The 13455-nt window shown below is 59.2% G+C and overlaps 1 protein-coding gene across 2 annotated transcripts in view; it reads left to right on the forward strand.

Moving 5' to 3' along the window:
- The window catches only part of CAPN5 (calpain 5), a 52174-nt gene that overhangs the window by 436 nt on the left and 38283 nt on the right, over positions 1–13455 (forward strand). The window contains exon 1 of one of the 2 annotated variants that reach the window (XM_032427275.1): positions 843–996. The exons of the other annotated variant lie outside the window; for it this stretch is intronic. The gene's annotated coding sequence lies outside the window, so the exon portion shown is untranslated. Of the gene's footprint in view, positions 1–842; positions 997–13455 lie in introns of those variants that run through there. 2 annotated transcript variants of the gene reach the window in all.

Here is a 13455-nt window from a genome sequence, read left to right on the forward strand (position 1 = left end):
GGGGGGGGGAGGAAGTGGGGCTGGAGCTGCACCCAGCGGAGAAACATCTGGGAGGTCTGGGACAGAGATTGTGAGGTGGTGGCCCGGCGGTCTGAGTGCCTGAGAGGTTAATGAGATCATTAACCGAGACTGAGAACCCCGGTGAGCGGGCCGGAGTTTCTCCATCTGCAGAGTGGGCTGGCACAGATCAGAGAGGCAGGGCTATCCAGAGCCCTGCGCCCCTACTGTGTGCCGCGGTTGGTCATTGCACACACCTTCTCAACCTCACTGCAGACACACGCCACTGCTGTGGCAGGCCTATCAGAGCGCGCGGAAACGCTCACTATGGGCCTGGGGCCAGCTTTCCGCATCCGACCGGGGCCTTCCTGCGTGTGTCCCCACGGGGGCTCTAGGTTCCCCCTCCTCATCCCCAACCTCGGACATGGGGAGGAGATGGGCACTCGCCCCTTCAGGTTCCTCTTTTCTCAGCCCCCTGTTTTGGCCCCTGCAAGATGTATGCCCAAAGCTCGGCCGGCCTGCAAGCCTTCCGCGGCGCTGGCACACAACCCTCGGGCAGAGGGGGGCTCGGCCCTGGGGGCGCTCCCGGAGATGCTCCATGGCGGACAGTGCGAGATTTGGGACGGAGGGAGGGAGAGCCGGGGCCTGATCGAGCCGAGAGGGGTCGGGCCGAGCCGCGCTGGCCCCGAGTCCCCCCTCCTACCCCCCAGCGGGAACTCTGCGGCCACCTCCCCGCCGCTTCGCCCCGCGGCACGGCGCCAGTTCGCCTGCGCAGCAATCCGGGCCCGCCCGCCCCGCAGGAGACCACGCCTCTGTCCCCAAATGGGCGGAGGCCGCGGGGCGGGGCGGGCCGCTGCCCGGGAGTCCGAGCTCGCGCCCCCACCCCAGGCCAGCCCCAGAGGGATCCCCGGCCGGAGCCGGAGGCCGGTGCTGCCCGGGTTCCCGTGCCCGCGCCGTGCCCTGAGTCCGAGTCCGGCCCGAGCCGCGGCGGCGCGGCAGGTAGGAGGCGCTGCGCAGAGGGAGGCGTGTGCGAGCGCGCGTGTTCGTGTGTGTTTCGGAGGTGTGTGTGCGGGTGCAGCGCCGGCCGGTGCGTGCCCGGTGAGCACGAATCGGTGTGCGGGTGCGCTGCCCGCAGGCGGGGGAGGAAGGAGGTGAGCGTGGGCCTTGAGGCCCGGGGCGGGGGCCGGGGGTTTCGACGATCCGCCCCCCCCCCCGGGGCTACTGCCCACCCCATCCCCACCCCGCGGCCAGGGGTCTCTTCCAGCTCCCCCTGGGTGGGTGCTCCGAAGCCAGATTCTTAGTTCCGACGCGCTGAGGTTTCACCCTCGGGACTTGACTGTCTCTTCTCTTCCTCACAGTTCCCCTTTCCTGTTCTCTTCCCAGTCCTCCTCCATCCGTTCAGTTCCACCACCCCACCTGGATGTCCGCCCAACCCCGGCCCGGGAAGCTTGGGAAAGGGGCAGGGCCAAGGCAGATTCCCTTCCCGACCCTCCTGCCAGGTTGGATAAGGGCCTTTTTTCTGGGCTGCTGGGCTTGGGTGAGTCAGAGGGGCCGGGGGAGGCGGGAGCTCTGGGAGAGAAGGGATCTTGGGCTTCTCTGATCCTGCCTCCACCCCCAGAGTTGGGGACCCGGGGAGACCCGCCTGGGGTCCAGAGGTGAAGTAGAACAGAAGATCATGAACAGGTGCCGAGTCTGTCCAGGTTTCATTTCCTGTGGTGGGATTCAGCCCCAGCCCTCACTGGGATGTGAAGGGTGGGGCAGAGGGTGAAGTCAGCTACCTTGTCTCTCAGGACTGTGGAGTCAGCATTTGAACCCGGGTCAGCTTGGTTCTCAAGTCAGAATCTTCTTCCTGTATCGGCGTTGGAGAGTGAAGTGCTGAGGCCAACTATTACTAATATCCTAGGGAGGGAAAAATCTGGGAAGACTTCCTGGAAGAGAGGAGTTTGAGGGTAGGGCTCAGCCAACCCTGAGTGTGAGGCCTCCTGGGGGAAGCCACTGTGTTCTCTTGCAAGGATTGAGACCTCTCAGGATCTTTGGGCCTGGTTCCTGCTCCTGGAGTAGGGGTGGGGAGGCCTGGCTGAGGAGACTGGGCAGGGTCGGGTGGACCCAGCTGTGGCTGCTTCAGGCCAGGCCAGAGCTGGGCGCTAGGACAATGAGGTGCGGTCACTGCCCCCTGAGCCTCCCTTCTGACTGGTGAGGCAGATGGGTAAACATATAAGCCCCGGCGCATGTACCTAGTGCTGGAGCCCAGCGCAGGGACCTGCCTGGGAACTGGGGGAGATTTCCCTGCAGATAGAGTGGTGCTGGGTCTCAAAGGCTGAAAAGTTCACCAAGCAGAAGAGAAAGGGCATCGCAGGTCCAGGGAAAAGGCCTGGAGGTGGGAAGCGGAATGATAGCCCCGTGGGGAGGGACAGTAAATGGTCAGATGTGCGTCTGAGAAGTGTCACCCATCTCTGGCTCTGTGTTGGCTGGGTTACTGTGGAGGCCAGTGAGGAGGAGGCCACAGCAGGCAGAGGCCCTCTCCCCCCTCCCCTGCCTCTCCTCTGCCCCCCACCCAGGGCTAGGGGATCTGATAGAGATTCCCCTTAGCAGGGGTGGTGTGAACGGGAAATGCGCGGGGGCCGCACAGGGACCTGGTGCAGAGGGAGCGTGGGTTGGGGAGCCCCTTTTGAGATGGGGCCACCGTTGGGGGAAGTCAGTGAGATGGAAGCTGGCTGTGGGAGGACTGTGGGCTCTTGGGGGTAACATCCAGGACACTGCTCCCAGGCCTCTGGCTGCTTCTGCCTTCCCCACAGGCTCTCAGGACAGCCCTGAAACTCTGGTCCCCGAATAGGAGGCCCCCTCGGAGCCCTCAGAGGGCACCTAGAAGCCTCTTTCCGCCACCTCTCCTACCTGCGGGGCCTGGCTTTGTTTGCAGGCTTCTCTGAGCCTGGCTCTGCCTTTGCCTGTGCCCAGGGATAAATGCTGCCTTATGACAGGGGTTCAGGGGACGACGATGATGATGAAGGTAGATCGTGTTGCTAAAAGTGCTGTACTAAGTACGCATAATGGCTATCAAACTGGTGTTTGATAGTTATTATAATTAACAGTACAGTTGATCCTTGAAAAACACGGGTTCAAACTGCACAGGTCTACTTGTATGAGGATTTTTTTACAGTACAGTACTGTAAGTGTATTTTCTCTTCCTTATGATTTTATTTTATTTTATTTTATTTTATTTATTTGACAGAGAGAGACATAGCGAGAGAGGGAACACAAACAAGGGGGGTGGGAGAGGGAGAAGCAGGCTTCCCGTGGAGCAGGGAGCCCGATGCGGGGCTCGATCTCAGGACCCTGGGATCATGACCCGAGCCGAAGGCAGATGCTCAACGACTAAGCCACCCAGGCGCTCCCCCTTATGATTTTCTTGATAACATTCTGTTTTCTTTAGCTTAGTTTATTTTAAGATTACAGTATATAACACATAACGACAAACAAGATACGTGTTAATCAACTGTTTATGCTATCGGTTAAGCTTCTGCTTAACAGTAGGCTATTAGTAGTAAAGTTTTGGGGGGAATCAAAAGTTATACGTGGGTTTTTGTCTGTGGGGGGATCTGCACCCCTAATGCCTGCCCCAGCCCCACTGTTGTTCAAGGTCAACTGTAATTAACAGTTGGTATCACTTAGTCCCTTCTTCCCTGCGGGATACAGCCCACAGTAAGGAGGGGCCAACTTTGGGAGAAGGATAAAAGGAAAAAGGTTTTCTCCCATTGAAGTGGAAGTGCCCCCCCACCCCGCCCCCCTTCACCAGGTGAGGAGAGCTGTGAATGGCTCCGAAGCCCTGAGTGGGTGGTCTTGCTGTCTATCTGCCCAACCAAGTCCCTGGGCCTCCCAAAGCCTCCTATCCCTGAAGGGTCATACAAAAAGCTTGGCAGAGGGCCTTGAGCTACCCCGGCTGCAGAGGGCAGGTCTGCAACTCCCTGCCCCAAGCAGCTCCCCAGCTCCCCAGCTCCCCAGTTGGCTTGGGGCCTGCACAGACAGATGGGGAGTCTGTCCATCCAGAAGGGGAGTCAGTCCAACCTCAGCTGGTCTTCTCACCTCCCTCCCCCTGCACGCATATCCTCAAGTATTCTGAGTGCCTTTAGGGCCCCTTCCCTCCAGCCCTCAAGTCCCCCAGGGAGCTCTTTTGCCCCTTCGTGCCTCGCCCTTGCTGCTCAAAACAGTTCTTGACTGGCAGTGGTCCCCCAGGCCTCGGCTTCAAGGCCTCCCTGGTTTTGTAGCTTCTCCTCCCTGGGTTGATGGTGACACCCTGGGATTGCCTTCAGTTAGGCCAGGCTGGGCCGGGCTGCCGACTTCCCTTGGCCTCAGGCCCTGCTTTTCCCTGCTTACTAAAGGCAAAATGGGCTAAGTCCTTTTGGGGTTTTAATCCAGGATGTTGTAGGAAGGCAGCCCTCAGGCTCCGACACAGGAAGCTAATGGAATGTGAGCGGGGCGTGTGGCCTTGCGGGAGAAGGGGCTAGTGGCCAGAGCAGATGAAGCCCATGTATTGGTACTCAGCTCACCATCTCTCATGGGCTGTGCTCGGGGGCTGGCCACAGGGCCTTGCGTCCTGGGGGACAAAAGGCAGAGAGCCTGCCTGCCGCTGAATGACTTGTGCCAGTCACGGTGAGATGGGCCCCCAGTGGTTTGTGACCCCCAGCAGGAACTAAGACACGGAAGTTTGGGGTGACTTTGTTTTACGTTGAAGCAGTTCAGGGCGTCATAACTTCATCCTCGCTTGCTCGTGCACTCACTCCCTTGAGCAGGAGAGAGGCCTGAGGCCACACACATGCCTGTCCACGGCCTTCTCCAGGATTAGGATTTGTTTCTTCTGGCTTGAAACAACACCAGGTTATTCTCTTAGAGTTTTGGAGGTCAGCAGTCTGAATTGAGTCTCAGGGGACTAAAAGGGCGTGGGCAGGCCGGTTCCTTCCCGAGGCTCCACAGGAGACTGCTCCTTGTCTCTTCCAGTTTCTGGTGGCTGCCGGCATTCCTGGGACCGCATGACCCCAGTCTCTCTCTTGCGTTGTCCTCTTGCCTGGTCCTCTTCTGGGGTCACATCTCCCTCTGCCTCCCTTGTACAAGGACACCTGTGATCACATTGATGGCCTGCCTGAATAATCCAGGATAATCTCCACAACTCGAGACCCTTAATCATATCTGCCGAGTCTCTTTTGCTGTATAAGGTAACAGTCTCGGGTTCCCGCAGTTAGGACATTGGTATTGGGGGGTGGGGGCGTTAGTCAGCCTGCCACACGGACCAACTGCACTGTCATTGCAGGCCATTCTGCGAGATCCCCCTCCCGGGAGCCCATGGCCGCTGGCTTTCCCCATGCGGTCCCCCTCAGTGTCAGCCCCCCTCCCTACCCCCCCCCCCAGCCCAGGAGCTTTTGTGGGCGGAGTCTGGGGCAGCTGCACCTTTGGCCTTAGGGCCCAGCCTGAGACCATGGTAGCCAGAGCTCAGGGCTATTTGGAAGAGCGGAACGTGCTGGCCTGTCCCCATGGGTTGCCCCAGTGACCGGACCCTGTCCTGCACTTGACAGTAGGTTAGGCCTTTCAGAGTTGTGTACAGCTCTTTGCAGACATTCATTCAACAAACCCAGTGCTGTGCAGGGTCACCTGATCCCCACCATCATCCTATGAGCGCTGGGGCCTGGTGGGAGCCCCATTTTGCAGATGAGTATGGCAAGGCCAGTGAGGCTAAGTCCTGCCTGGAGCAGAGGTGTGTGGGGAGCTGGGCCAGGAGAGCAGAAGACCTTCGTTGTGCAGACGAGAACTCTGAGGCACACAGAGGCTAACTGTCTCCTCACCTGAGGGTGAGGATGAGGATGCGGACGGGATGTTTGAAGGCTCAGATCCGTCCTCGGCCCGGGCGTTTGAGGCTGCCATGGGTGGGAACATGCCCGGGGGCAGAGCCGTGCACTGGTGCTGTGGGTGCCACCAACTCCTTCCGCCCAGAGACACGGCTGCTGGTCCTGGAGGGCGGTGTGGGCCTCCCACTGCCCCAAGGAGAACCCCAGCCAGAGAGCCCCTGGCCTGCGTGCTGCACACCCTGCCTCAGTGTGGGTCTCCATATCCTCCCCACGGCCAAGGCCATGGCCCTGTGGGTCCTGCGTCTCTCTCAGCCGCTGCCTGTGTCCTGGCCTTCTCGCCATCCCGCCCCGCCGAGAGCCATGCGGGAGCCCGGCTCACACCGCCGCACACTCCCGGGGACTCAGCCTGGCTTTCAGGACTCTTGTAACTTGGCTACGGCAATGTTTCTATGCTAGCCCCCTCTTCTCTTCCTCTCCCCTGCTCCCCGTCCTCCAGCCTTGCCTAAATGGTTTCTTCCTCCCAGAGTGTTCCCTCCTCCTCCTAACCTTCCATTTCCACCTCTTGAAATCACAGCCCCCCACTTGAGATCCTGCTTAGATGCCTTCTCCTCCACGAGCCTTTTCTGCCGTCTGAATGGACCCGTGCCCTTTTAGAGCAGATCTCTCAACTCGGTACCGGGGGCCTTGTATCTCTCCTCCACCGGGCTGACCTCCAGGCAGAGCCCCGCCTGACCCGGCTGCCCCTTGACCAGGCACAGGGCAGGTGTGGGGGAAGGTTGAGACAGGAACGCCCACTGAGTGGAACTCCCAGGGGCTGATGAGCGGGTGGTCACTGTCATTGCTTGAGGGAGGGATGGAGGGTCAGGCAGAGCAGAGCTCTGAGCTGACACAGGCCCCTGGCTCGGTCCCAAATGCATCTCTTCCCTAGTCCCTCGGCCTCATCTGCAATGAAAATAGCTCATTTCTGAACTTGTGCAGGAGCTTGAGCTAGGAATCAAGCATCAGTTTCCCTGGCTGAGAAATGGATATCAGCTCGGCAGGTTTCCAGCTTGAATCTTGGAGGCATGTGGTGCTAGAAGCAGACTGGCTATTCGGGAAGCAGGAAAAGAGGCTGTCCTGGTGACAAATCCAGCAGATTGAAAAAAACAAGAAGTGTCCCTTTCCCCGACCACTCAACAGGGAGAACCTGTAGGCCAGAGAGGACAGGGGCTTGCTTGCCTGGGGCCACACAGCATAGTGGAGCCGAGGTGGCTTCAGTAACCTGATTGAGTCTCATTTTGTCAGGCTGTTTCCCTGTGGGGAGTGAGCTGTGCTCCGAGTATCACCCCCCCGCCGCCCCCGCACCCCCGTAGGACAGGAAACAGCCCCTGGCCTGGGGCGCTCAGCTGCATCTGCCCCTCCGTCCAGCACCTTCTCGGTGGCATGTAGTTCAGGGCCTGGAGCTCCAAGGTAGGGTGGCCAGCTGCCCTGGGTTTCTCAGGGTGCATGACCTTCAGTGCCCAGACCAGGTGAGCTCGCTGCTTGCCCTGCCTGGAGCCCATCCCCTGCCCAGGGAAGCCTCTGCCTTCATGAGTGTGGCTTATTCCTCAGTCCCAGCTTCTTGCTGTCCCCGCCCTCGGCCCAGCAGAGCCCAGGCCAGAATGCCCCTTTTGGAGGTTCCTCTCCCAGGTATGCCTGCTTGCTGAGATTCCTGGCCTCCTCATGACACCCTGTGGAGGGACCCAAGGCCCAGTGAGGAACAGCTGGGGGGCAGAGGCCTCGGGACTCAGCCAGGACCACACAGCTAGCCAGCCCAAAGCTGGCTTTTCCCTCACATGCTCTGCTGGGGGTTTATCAGCACCCCAGGACCAGAGAGAGGCCCTGTGCCCCAAACGTGCCTGGCCCTGCTCTCCAGGCCTTCCACAGCTGCAAGCATTGGGTGGCTTGCTTGGGTGTATGTGTTCCAGAAGATCACTGCAGCTGGGTAGAGACTGGATTAGACACAGGAACGATATGGGGAGGGGAGTGGAGAGGAAAGACAGGATTTCCCAGCCCTGGTGCCAGGCCACTGAGTGACTCACTGGGCCTGGCCCTCTGGCTCTGCCTGCTAGAGCCCAGAGCATGACCTGGAGTGTGAACCGGAGTGTGAACCGGAGTGTGAACCGGATCGTGAACCGGATCGTGAACTGGATCTTGAACCAGTGGCCCAGCTCTCCCTCCTCACGCACTTTCCCTCCCCCAGCCCGCCATGCTTTTCTCAGCACCCAGTACATGCGGGAGGCCAAAAAACACCCACGGTGGCACAGAGATAGGCCTGGAGCTGGCTAGTGATATGGTAGCTGGGGGGGGTGGGCAAGAGGAGAATGGGGGTGGGCTGTGGGAGAAAAGGGGAGGCATACATTGACAGAGCCAAAACCACGCAGACAAGCAGGCAGTCGCCAAACTCTGGGGCCCTCCCTTTCCAGGGCCCTCCCAGGCATCTGGCCTGTCCCCGCCTGGGCCGTGGCCTCAGCCCCTTTCCTCAGCAGCCGCCCCTCAGTCGCACCCCTCCGCCCCTCCTTGGCCGCCCTGTGCCCTCAGTAAGAGCCCAAGCCCGGCAGCCTGGCGTCCCAGCCCGGCAGAGCTGGTCCCGCCAGCGTCCCCCCACCCCCAGCCCGCTCCACACCCGGGCCTTGCAGCCCTCTCCAGCATCCCTCCACCTGGAGTGGGCCCTGCCTGCGCTCCCCCTGCAGGTCTGGCCTGGCCTTCAAGCCCTGCTCTGGTGTCATCTTGAAGAGACACCACCGTTCTTCTTGTCCCTGTAAACCAGCATGCAACATGCCTTCCTCCTGGGAGTGCTGACTGCTGAGTGTCTGGCTTCGTTCATGGTCTGTGTCATGTCTGTCTGTCTGTGCCTCCCCTGAGACAGCCGTGAGGCTCTGACCCTCCTTGTCAGCTCAGGGCCAGCCCAGAACGGGGGTGTCAGCATAGATCACGTTGGCATTGTCTGTGTCCCCTGAATTACGAGACGCAGCTGTGCGGCTGGTCCTTGACCATGTGGCGAAGGGGAGGGGGGGCCCTGTTGCTTGGCGTGGGGTGTAGTGGGAGGCCGAGGAGGGGAGATGGGGGGCTTTGGTTGCTGGGCTGTGGGTGTGGGGCATCCCTGGCTGCTTCGGCTGGCACTGGATGAAGCCCACTGTGCTGGGCCCGCGCTGCACGATGGGCACCCACTGTGGCATGTGGGGAGTCGCAGCTCACAGGAGGGACCCTCAGCAGGCCTTCCTGTGTCCTCCCTTTCACCCCCACAACCGGCTGCTCACCAAGGAGAGTTGTCTCCCTCTCCCGCAGCTCTAGAACCTGCCTTCTCTCCATTTACACATGAGTCTTGTCATTTCAAGTCCTGTGGCCTGCCTTCTGGTTTTTCTGCTCTAGCCTTATACTTTGCTAGTGCATTCTCCGTGTGGCAGCCAGAGGGGTCTCAAGTCCCTCACCTGCTCAGCACCCTTCTCACTTCTCTGTCACCTCAGAAGGAGCCCGGTCCCTGGCCGGTGTTCCAGGACCCCTGCTGGGCTCGGTGAGCCTCACCCGTGACCTCTTCCCCACCCCCACTGCCGCTCTGGGTCAGCCCAGGTCCTTGCCCTGAGCACCATGCCTGCCCCTGGGGTCAAGAACATCTCCTGAGGTTCCTGGCTGGCACCCCCTTCTCAGAGAGGAAACTCTGGAGGTGTGTGCCCTGTTGGGATGTGGGGGGTACCACCCTCACCTTGTGGGACCCTCTTTTGGGTTGGAGCACTCCTGGTGTCAAAACCACCGCGTTCTGGGAGAAGGAGGAGGAGGAGGCCTGCAGAAGGTCACACAGCCTTTGTGTCCCAAGGCCAGGCCAGGACCGGGGCTCCCTCCCTGCTCCTCACCCTAGTTGTCCCACCCTGGGTGCCAGGCAGGACCCTCCAGAAACGGAGTGTCCGGCTTGACAGGGGCCCAGAACTGGCAGGATGGGGCTCACCAGATTCAGCCAGCCTTTCTTCCCAGGGCCATTGCGCTGGCTTTTTTGTTGAACATTTTTGAAAGCATAACTGCTCTGAGGAACAGCGCATAAATCACAGGTGCCCGGCCCAGTGAGCACAGCCTGGCAGCCTCCACCCAGATCCAGAAGCGGTGTTCTCAGATCCCCGGAAGGCGCCGCGGGCCCTGGCCGTCACTGCCCCCGAGGCTAGCCGCTGTCCTGCCTTGTATTCGGCACGGATGGGTTATGCCGGCTTTTCAGTTCGCTCTAAGTGGGGCGGCCGTGTTCTCCGCTTGCTGATGGTTACGCGGGTGCACTCCACCCGTGACGCTGCGTGCGCAGTGGTTCGCGCATTTTCATTGCAGGCTACTATTCCATCGCGACACCGAATTTATCCTGTCTTCTGTTGATGGCCATTGGGGCTTTTTCTGATTTTCAGGTACGACAAACACTACTGTGATAAACATTCTTGTACATGTTTTTAAGTGACTATGCGCATGCATTTCTGTTCAGTATATACTTAGGAGTAGAATTGCTGAACGATGCGTTTTGTTCAGCTTTTTTTTTTTTTTAAGATTTTATTTATTTATTTGACAGAGAGAGAGACAGTGAGAGAGGGAACACAAGCAGGGATAGCGGGAGAGGGAGAAGCAGGCTTCCTGCCGAGCAGGGAGCCCGACGCGGGGCTCAATCCCAGGACCCTGGGATCGTGACCTGAGCCAAAGGCAGATGCTTAACGACTGAGCCACCCAGGTGCCCCGCGTTTTGTTCAGCTTTAATACGTACGGTCAAATGGTTGTGCAAAGGGGTTTTACCAATGTATACTTCCACCACCAGTGTCGAAGGGCGGTATACGTAGGAGAGAGAGTGTGTGTGGTGCGTGTGTGGTTTTCACTGTAGCCATTCTGGTGAGGGTGTAGCGGTATCTTCTCAGGGTTTTATTTTATTATTTTTTTAAGTAGGCTCCATGCCCATGTGGGGCTTGAACGCACGACCCTGAGATTAAGAGTCCCATGCTCTGCCAGCTGAGCCAGCTAGGCGCCCCTCGCGTGGTGGTTTTAATTTGCATTTCTTTGACGACTCGAGGGTTTTTTCTTCTTTATTGGTCATTTGGACATGCTCTTTTTCTCATGTTTTCTTCCAAAAGCTTTATTGTTTATCCGTTTGGTTAGATTTGCAATCTTTGTGGCATTGTTTTTTGTGTATAGTGGGAGGTAGGGGTCAAGATGAGTCTTTTTCCATCTGGGTAAACCAGTCGACCCAGCACCATTCATTGAAAAGACCATCCTTTGCCCAGCGCACTGTGGTGTCGCCCTTGCCATAAACCAGGTGTCCTACTTGTGGCCTTTTTCTGGACTTTCTCTTCTGTTCTATTCTGTTCCATTGATCTGTTTGTCTCCCCTGGGCCAGTACCACACTGTCTAAATTATTAGAGCTTTATGATGGGTCTTGTTAACTGTAGTGTGCCCCCCAGCCCTCCTCCTTCCTCCCCTGCACCCTGCCCTCCAGGGCTGCGGGTACCACCCAGGCTCCACCCACACCTCTGAACTTCATAGTTTTCTTTAAACCGACTTCCTTTTTCCTTAATATTTCTTAAAGGAAACTGTGCCTCCACTAAATGGAAAGTCATTACTACTTTGCACAAGTACAAGGCCGCTGGTAGTAAAGTAAAAACAACAGAAAAGCCATTGACTCTGCCAGGTGCTGGTGTCTGGTGAGGCCTGCTCTTCTTTTGTCAAGCGGGGGGCCGGGGCCACGAGGAATTAAAGGCCCACCAGACCGAACCGAGCTCCCCCTCAGGGCAGTCCTGGAGAGAGCCCCGCACGGGCAACAGCTGTCTTCCTGACGGCTTCCCTGCCACGTCAGAGTACCCCCTCAAGTGCTCACGGCGTTAATCCGGGGCCCTGCTTTGGGAAGCCCCGGTGTGAGAGGGAGTCTGGAAGCTTGGGATCCAGCCAATAGGCTGCAGATTTTGGGCACTTTCCTCAGTGTTCTCATCTATAGAATGGAACGAAAACTCTCTGTCCTGTGTCTCCCTAGCTGTGGTGGCTGTAGCATGCAGGGAAGGCCCAGTGCTGTCAGCCCCCTGCTGCCGTTGGCTCAGTGTGACCTCCTGCAGGATGAGCCCTTAGCCCACCCCGTGCACAGCCCGGTGGTCCACACCACCTCCCGCAGGCGCAGGGAACATCGGACTAGGTTCCTGGAGGTGGGTCCACACCATTTCCAAGGTGAGGACAGAGGGTCTTGCAGGGCAGGCCCGGGGCAGATGCCACTTTCTTTCCCTGTCACCTGAGAAGCTATAACCAGGTAGGGCTGACAGACAGCCGCTCACAGGGGTTCACGACTTACCCGGGGACGCACAGTGCTCGGTGGTGCAGTCAGGGCTGGAGCTCAAGTCCGACTGACCTGCCAGAAAGCTGGTTGCTCTGAGCTCCCTGGTGAGCACTCTCAGGCCCTTGTTCTGCGCCCGGTCAGCAGCCCCGTGCTCAGTCCGCCGGCCCCACCGGGCCAGGCTGGGTCTGGATTACCTTGCACTTTCCTGCCACTGAGACTTGGCTCCAGCTGTTCCCTCTTTCTGGAATGGCCTTTGTCTTCTACTAAAGAACGGCCAGCTTCTGGGGCCAGGCCTTGCATCCCTCTTGGGGGAATCTCTGAATGACGTGTTCCGTGCTGCCTTGTGTCTTTCGGCCACACTAGACCGTGAGGTTCCTTGGGGATGGGGACCCTGAATTGTCGTTGCCCTCCTGGCAGGGGTGTGGGAACGTGGTAGGTGTACCCCAGACGCCAACAGTGACCCCCGTCAGGAGTGCAGTACATTCTGTGCGGCGGTGTCTCCTTTGATCCTCCCAGAGACCCGGGCCTGTTAGCTTTCCTTCCAGACAAGGACCACGCAGACCAGAGAGGGGATGGGGCCTGTCCAGGGTCACACAGCGTAGGAGGACATTGGGAACTAAAGCCAGCACTCCGTTAATAGCTGGAGAAGGACTGGCTGCTGCGGAGAGAGCCAGGGCGGTGGCCGTGATGCCCCCGGGCACGGCAGGGGTGTGGGCACCCGTTGGCACCCAGCCAGCGGGAGTGGGAGGGAGGGGGAGAGCGAGAGGCCTGGAGGCCTGGCATAGCGGGAAGGGGCAGGCCCTGCCTTCAGGAGCCCAGAGCGCTGGTGCTGACCTCTTTGGTGGTCCCTGCCACTCTTTGAGCCTGTTTTTCCCACCCAGGAAGGGGTTCCTGCTTCGCCCCTGTCAGCTCTGTCAATACAGATTTACTTTGTCCGCCCCCCAGTGTTGGACCCTGGGGGTACAGAGAGGAGCCGGGGCGGGCCCTGCCCTGCAGGGGCCTAGGCTGGGCTGGGGGGATGGACAAGTCCTGTGCAGGTGGGGTACGATGTAATGGGTGTCATCACAGGGGTTCCAGAATTGCGGAGGGGAGGGGGCAGGGGGGAGGTCCTTGGGCTGAGCTGCGAAAGGTGACAGGGAATGCACGTGCGGAAGGAACAGTGTGTACGGAGGCCCTGCGTACACAGCTTTAGGGAACTGCTGGGGCTCTTAGCTCTAACTTGGCGTGGAGAATGAATGGTAGGGGTGGGGTGAGCTGGGCGGGGGCGGAGGGAAGAGGGCAGGCTGAAGGCAGCCGGGAAGCTCGGACTTTCCCCTTAAGGCTGGCTCG

The sequence above is a fragment of the Phoca vitulina genome, unplaced genomic scaffold, assembly GCF_004348235.1.
Source record: "Phoca vitulina isolate PV1807 unplaced genomic scaffold, GSC_HSeal_1.0 scaffold36, whole genome shotgun sequence".
NCBI classification, from domain to species: domain Eukaryota; kingdom Metazoa; phylum Chordata; class Mammalia; order Carnivora; family Phocidae; genus Phoca; species Phoca vitulina.